The following is a 7,383-nucleotide window of genomic DNA, read 5'->3' as shown; positions in this document are numbered from 1 at the left end:
GGACCCGGCCCTGGGATCTGGCAACCTGTCCCTTTGCCCATTGCCACCATGGGATCCAGAAAGCAGTGCTGCTGGCCTCGGTGTGGTCCTGAGCCATCTCTCGGTGGATGAGTCTTTAACCAGCAGGGCTAAAAAGAGGAAAATATGCCCAGAATTAAGCTGCTCTCAAGGTTTTGCAGGCAGTATGGTTTTTGGAGCTGCCTGGTGGTGCTGTTCCTGGGGAGCGCTCAAGAAACAGGGCGGCTCCCTGTACCTGCAGGCAGGCAGCGGAGTGTGCGCAGCGGGAGCAAGCGATGGTTTGTGCGGCTGTTGAATGAGTTCAGGCTTTAAATGTGTCCAGCCTGGGACAGCGGGGTCATTTTTTCTTGCAGGTTGAATTCAGAGCTTCAAAAGTATTTTTTATAAAAGCAAAATCAACAAGCAAACAAACAAATAGCTGGGCGATATTTTTCCTTCCAGCTGGGCTCTTTTCCCCCAGCCCTGGCCACCCTGCAAGGTGATGATTGTCACCAATATGAGGGCACAGGACTGGGCCCAGGTCAGGGCTGTTGCAGGCAGCACGTGTCTTGAGGCTCCCGGGAATGCAGTTCCTGGGGAGTGCGCAAGAAATGGGGGAGCTTCCCATAACTGCTGTTTTTGGTCTCTCCCCATGGCTCTCTCTCTGGCTCCCTCTCCCCCTTTTTTAATTCCTCCCTGTCTGTCTTTAGCCCATCACCATTTTCCCTCTCTCTGACTCCCTGTCTCTATTGTCTAATTCCTCCCTCTCTCTCCTATAGCCTGCTGCTATTTTTTCCTTTCTCTACATCTCTCTCTCCCACTCCTGCTCCCTCTCTTTTTTCTGTCACCGGCTCCTGCTTCCTGCCCTTATTGTTCCTCCCTGTCCTGCAGCCTGTGCCCTCTTTCCTGACTGCATCCCCTGCTCCACTGCCTCTGTTTCTCTCTGGCCTCCGTCCCGCTCCCCATCCCCTTTTGCTCTTCCTCCCTCTCCACCTTGGAGGCCATCGCTGTTCTCTCCTCCTCCGCCTCCTTCTCCCCATCCGCCTCCCTCTGTGTCTCGTCCCTCTGGGTTGTTTCCCGCCCTCCCCTCGCTCTGTGTCCCGCTCTCCGTCCCTGCCTCTCCCTTTCTCCCTCCCCTTCCTTTCCCCTCTCACCCTTTCCCCTCTCTCCTGCTCCCTCTCCCATTTCTCTCTCACTCTGCTCTCCTGCTGCCTTTCCTGTCTCTCTGCCCCCCTCTCCCGCTCCCTCACCCTGCCTCTGTCTCTCTGTCCCTCTGTCCTCCTCCCTGCCCTGCTGCTTCTCTCCCTGGCCCTCTGTCCTGCTGCTTAGCGCTACTTTTCCTCCTGCACCCCACTCTCCCCTTCCCCTCCACCTCTTTCCCGCTCTATCCCTGGGCCAGCTCCTCACCAGGATTCTTCCTTCCTCCACTCCCTGCCCAGCTCCCCCCGTTCTCGTCCCTCTGTCCGTCTCCCGTCCCTCTCCTGCCGCCCCACCGCCCTGTCCCACCCCTCTCTCCTGCTCTGTCCCTCTCTCCTCCTCCTCCTCCCTCCTCCACCGGGGCTCCGGGGCTCCGGGGCCTGGGCCAGCGCAGCCCCGGGGAGGCGGCCATGGGGCTGCGGGGGGGCGAGGCCCAGCCGGGGCGGGGGACGGTGGCCGCGCAGGGTCAGGCAGCAGGAGGGGGCGCCCCGCGGCATGCCGGGAGCTGTAGTGCTGGGCACGGGGCTGCCGGGCGGCCATGTTGGTTCCCGGGGCATGCCGGGAGCTGTAGTGCTGGGCACGGGGCTTCCGGGCGGCCATGTTTGTTCCCGGGGCATGCCGGGAGCTGTAGTGCTGGGCACGGGGCTGCCGGGCGGCCATGTTGGTTCCCAGGGCATGCCGGGAGCTGTAGTGCTGGGCACGGGGCTTCCGGGCGGCCATGTTTGTTCCCGGGGCATGCCGGGAGCTGTAGTGCTGGGCACGGGGCTGCCGGGCGGCCATGTTGGTTCCCGGGGCATGCCGGGAGCTGTAGTGCTGGGCACGGGGCTGCCGGGCGGCCATGTTGGTTCCCGGGGCATGCCGGGAGCTGTAGTGCTGGGCACGGGGCTGCCGGGCGGCCATGTTGGTTCCCGGGGCATGCCGGGAGCTGTAGTGCTGGGCACAGGGCTGCCGGGCGGCCATGTTGGTTCCCGGGGCATGCCGGGAGCTGTAGTGCTGGGCACGGGGCTGCCGGGCGGCCATGTCGGTTCCCAGGGCATGCCGGGAGCTGTAGTGCTGGGCATGGGGCTTCTGGGCGGCCATGTTGGTTCCCGGGGCATGCCGGGAGCTGTAGTGCTGGGCATGGGGCTTCCGGGCGGCCATGTTGGTTCCCGGGGCATGCCGGGAGCTGTAGTGCTGGGCACGGGGCTGCCGGGCGGCCATGTTGGTTCCCGGGGCATGCCGGGAGCTGTAGTGCTGGGCACGGGGCTGCCGGGCGGCCATGTTGGTTCCCGGGGCATGCCGGGAGCTGTAGTGCTGGGCACGGGGCTGCCGGGCGGCCATGTCGCTCTTGCGAGGCGCCGACTCTGCTCTGGCTGCGGCCCAGCTGAGCTGAGGGCCGGGCCCTCTCGCACTGGCTCTGCCTCTGGCTCTCTGGCCTTGCTCTCCTGGTGACATGGGCGACAAGGGGCAGGTGGACGCTTACTGGCCTTGGAGAGGAGCCGGTGCAGCTGAAGCTGAAGAGACCAGAAGAAGGTGAAGCAGCTGGAGGATGAAAGGAAGGGGATGCAGCCAGCTGCTGCCTCCAGCTGCAGCCAAGAGACAGCCAGCCTCTCCGGGTGAGGAGGGACCCCTCTGAGCAGGCCTCAGCAGACCAGATTGCCCACGGGCACCGCAGGGCCTGTGGAAGTAAGGAAAATTGCAGCATGGCCATGCAGTGTGCGCGTGTGCGTGTGCGTGTGTGTGGCTGTGTATCTGGGAAGCCTCATGTTGTAAGAGCTGTAAGACACCCAGGTGTTCTCTTCCCTGGAGGACAAAGTACCTGGAGCTGGAGAAGAGGAAGGGAGGAAAGTGATGTGCGGAAACAGACTCCACAACCCGTAAGGCTGTAAAGTAGGTATGTTTATTCAGCGCTGGGCAGCACGGGGGGTCATCCCGCCAAAGTCATGCGCGCACACGTGGTGGCTTGTCTTGGATTTATACAAGAAAGTGTTACATATACATAAGGTTTCCCAATACGCCTATACATATGCATGACCTGTCCCCGCTTCATATTAAAATTAGCCCCCAGAGGTCATTTCCATAAACCCCTCCCAACTGCGCTTGCGCGATGCCTCCTGGTGGTGGTCGCAGGGGGTCGTGGGGATGAAGGCTGATGACTCTTCTTCGTCACCGCTGGTAACCCCTTGTTCTTGCGCAGACTCAGTTGCTCCTTGACTCTTGTCCAAACTGCAGGGTCGGTTTCAGCTGGTTTTTAGGACAAGTTTCTGTTCTTAGCAAGGAACTGTCCTTCGCTGGGAGATTGCAAGACTCCTTACTTCAATAGTTTTTTGTATAATAGTTACAACTTTTATAGTTACACTCTAAAGCCCCCTTTCAGTCCCCCCTTTTCTATATAGTTAGTAAATTCTTTTACTGTAGTTTATTTTAATATAATGTTTCTCTATCTAATGTCTTCTCAAGATATTTGTTAGATTCTAGTTTTCATCGAAGTTGATTCTTTTTCTATTTGCTGTAGGAATCCCTTGTGCTCTGGAAATACCACCAAGCACACCGAATTATTACACACAGGGCCATAGACAGAATTGCAACTATAATTGTCACAATAAACAATTGTTTCAACCATGCTAAGTTTGGTAACAAAGATGTTAGTTTTTCTATTAAGTCACTAAATCCCCAAGATGTGTTATCTTGGGCCACTTCATGCAAGATTTTGGTTTTTTTCCCAAATTTGAGATAAATCCTTTTCAATCCTTTTGTCTTGGTTAACATAGGTACAGCAATGTTCACCAAGAACTGTACATAAACCTCCTTCTTTAGCAAAAAGCAAATCCAGCCCTAGCCTGTTTTGAAGTGTTACTTGTTTTAAGGAAGAAATTTCTTTCTGTAGAGCCGTGAGCGCATCAGCTGTAGCATTATTGATCATTTCCATTGTAGCTGAAATGTTAACTAAGGCTTTTTCTAATTCACTAACTCCTAACCATGGAAGAAACCACCTTGCAAAGCTATGAAACCTGGTTGGCTTTGTTATTAAAGGGTTCAGTTTTCTTTTGATTGGATGGGTTACAGGTTTCATATAGGTGCGTAATAGGCCAAGTGTGCGTAAACTGGTTACGTCTTGTGCAATAGTAATGTTAGGAACTATAGTCCCTACAGCACATTGGCCTTTCCATCCTAAAGGCAATACCTTATATCCCCACTTTCCACAGATCCAATACCATCCCTGACCTACAGGAGTTGGCCAGCCTTTGGGGATATTGCTGGTGTTTTTCTGAGGCTGCTTGCTATTCCACATATTTGCACCTCCATACTTGATGTAACTAGTGCAATTGGAGCAGGCCCCGACAAAACTCGAAATTCCACAATGTCTGTCTGTGCTCTTCCCTCCCGTATTCTGGGTGGTGTTTTCTAGGTAGCACCTCTGGACACAAGGTACTCCTTCAGTCTCGTTCCAGAGAAGGCTTAAATCTATCTGCCATTCAAGATTCCTTTTTGGTATTTCTGTATGCTCGGAGAGGGATATATTGTTAAAGGCATTAGCTATCTCTGAAAAATTGGGAAAAATGGTAGCGACCACGGGGTGGCCATGTCTTGCGTTTGTGGGCAAGTGTGAGCAAATCCAGCAGTCAGACCAATTTATGGTACTAGCAATTTTGTCATGTAGCTGCAAAAAGGTATTACTCTCCCATGCCCCCAGTCTTCTTATTAGGTTTACAATCAGCGTCGTGGCAAGGTAAGCTTTCTTTGCTGTACTTGCGTGACTTTCCATGGAGATTTAGGTGCTTTCTTCACTCTGGTGTGATGTATCCAGGCACTCTGCTCTTTGATTTTGATCGCGGTGAAGGAAGTAAGGAGCACCTGGAAAGGTCCTTCGCACTGTGGCTCCGGGGTTTTTTCTGCAAGAGACCTTATATAGACATAATCTCCAGGTTGGATGTTATGTACAGGTCCATCTAAACCTCTACTTCGAGTCCCGATCACGTTTTTCAATTTTGTTGAGTTGTTTGCTTAATGCTACCATGTAAGAGGTTATAATTTCATCCCCAACTTGTGTGGATATTCCTTTCTGTATTCCATAGGGTCGTCCATATAAAATTTCAAAAGGGCTCAGTCCTTCTTTTGCTCTTGGCCTAGTTCGTATGCGCAAGAGAGCCAAAGGGAGAGACTGAGGCCAGGCCAAATTAGTCTCCTGTCCCAATTTCACAATTTGCTGTTTGATTAAGTGGTTCATTTTTTCTACTTGGCCACTTGATTGAGGGTGATATGGGGTGTGAAGTTGCCAATCTACACCCAAATGGCGGCTAATTTGTTGTACTACCTTTGAGGTAAAATGTGGTCCTCTGTCAGAGGATATGGTTGCTGGAACTCCAAAACGTGGTATTATCTCTTGCAGTAATATTTTAGTTACCTCCCGAGCTTTGGCTGTCCTGGTAGGGAATGCTTCTGGCCATCCTGAAAAGGTGTCAGTCAGTACTAATAAATATCGATACCCGCCTTTTCTTGGGAGTTCTGTAAAATCAATTTGCCATTGTTGCCCAGGCCCATTGCCTTTCCCAATTTGGCCCATTTTTGGTTTGGGGGAATTTTTGGAATTAGTCTGGAGGCAAATATCGCATTGTTGCGTCACCTGTTTCACAGTGGTATATATGTTTCTAGCTATAATTTCTCTAATTAAATGTTTATATAGAGCCTTTGCTCCCCAATGCCTTTTTCTATGTTCTTCTCTTACCAGATGCCATGTTAGACAAGAGGGAATGATTAGTTTCCCTTGTGGGGTGGAAGCCCACCCTTCTTTATTATATGACCCTTCCAGATCTGTGATGAGCTTTTGATCTTCTATGGTATATTCTGGCTTACCTTCTAGAGAAATTTGCCCGTCCGGAACTAGAGCCCCTTCTATTTTTGCTTTCACTTTAGCGACCTGTTTTGCCTCTCTGTCCGCCAGCTCACTTCCTCTTTCTAATTCTGAGCTCACCTTCTGGTGTGCCTTAATATGCATAATTGCCACTTTTTCAGGGAGTTGGACTGCCTCCAGCAGTTTCAAGATCTCCTCTGCATGCTTGATATTTTTGCCCTGAGAATTCAATAGTCCTCTCTCCCTCCAGATTGCTCCATGCGCGTGTACAACCCCGAAGGCGTATTTCGAGTCGGTATAGATATTCACAGTTTTGCCTTGGGCCAATTCTAAAGCACGGGCCAGAGCAATTATTTCTGCCTTCTGTGCAGAGGTATTTATGGGTAAAGGTTTTGACTCTATTACTTCTTGACTGGTGGTAGTGGTATATCCTGCATGTCTCTTACCACTTACGACATAGCTACTTCCATCCGTGAACCAGTTTTCCCTGTTTTCTATAGGACTGTCTCTCAAGTCTGGACGGCTTGCATATGTTGCTTCGATGGTCTCCAGACAGTCATGGTGTACTGGTTCTCCTGCGTTTCCACTGAGGAAAGAGGCTGGGTTGACAATGTTAGTAATTATGATCTCCACATCATTTTGTTCTACCAGTATCGCCTGATATCTCAAGAATCTTTGTGGAGAAAGCCAATGTCCACCCTTTGCTTCCAATGCTGCTGATATTGTATGGGACACCAATACAGTCATTTTCTGGCCCAGGGTGAATTTTTGGGCTTCTTGTATATTTAGTACTACGGCCACGACTGCTCGCAAGCACCCAGGCCAACCCTTTGCAGTTGCGTCCAATTGTTTGGAAAAATAGGCAACTGCTCGTCGATATGGGCCCAGATCTTGTGCCAATATTCCTAGGGCAATCCCCTGCTTCTCATGGGAGAAAAGAAACGGCTTACTCACATCTGGGAGTCCTAAGGCTGGGGCCGACATTAAGGCCTTTTTTAACAGTTCAAAGGCCTGTGTGGTGTCTCTGTTCCATTCAAGGTGTTTCTGTTCAGTGGTTGCTAGTGCGTAGAGTGGTTTAACGAGCAGTCCATAATTATAGATCCACAGTCGGCACCACCCAGTCATTCCCAGAAAGGTCCGTAATTCTTTCACTGTTTGTGGTCTTTGAGTTTGACATATTGCCTCGTCACGGGCTTGTCCCAAAGTCCTTTGTCCAGCACTGACTTCATAGCCTAGGTAAATCACCTGGCACTGTATTACTTGTGCCTTCTTCTTAGATACCTGGTACCCTTGGAGCCCCAAGAAATTTAGTAGACTCACCGTCCAGGCCATACAATCATCCTCTGTTTTAGTGGCAA

The sequence above is a fragment of the Platalea leucorodia genome (genome assembly GCF_965183815.1).
Source record: "Platalea leucorodia genome assembly, chromosome: 27".
NCBI lineage: Eukaryota > Metazoa > Chordata > Aves > Pelecaniformes > Threskiornithidae > Platalea > Platalea leucorodia.
The sequence above is the reverse complement of the archived record's forward strand: the minus strand, read 5'-3'. Positions refer to the sequence as shown.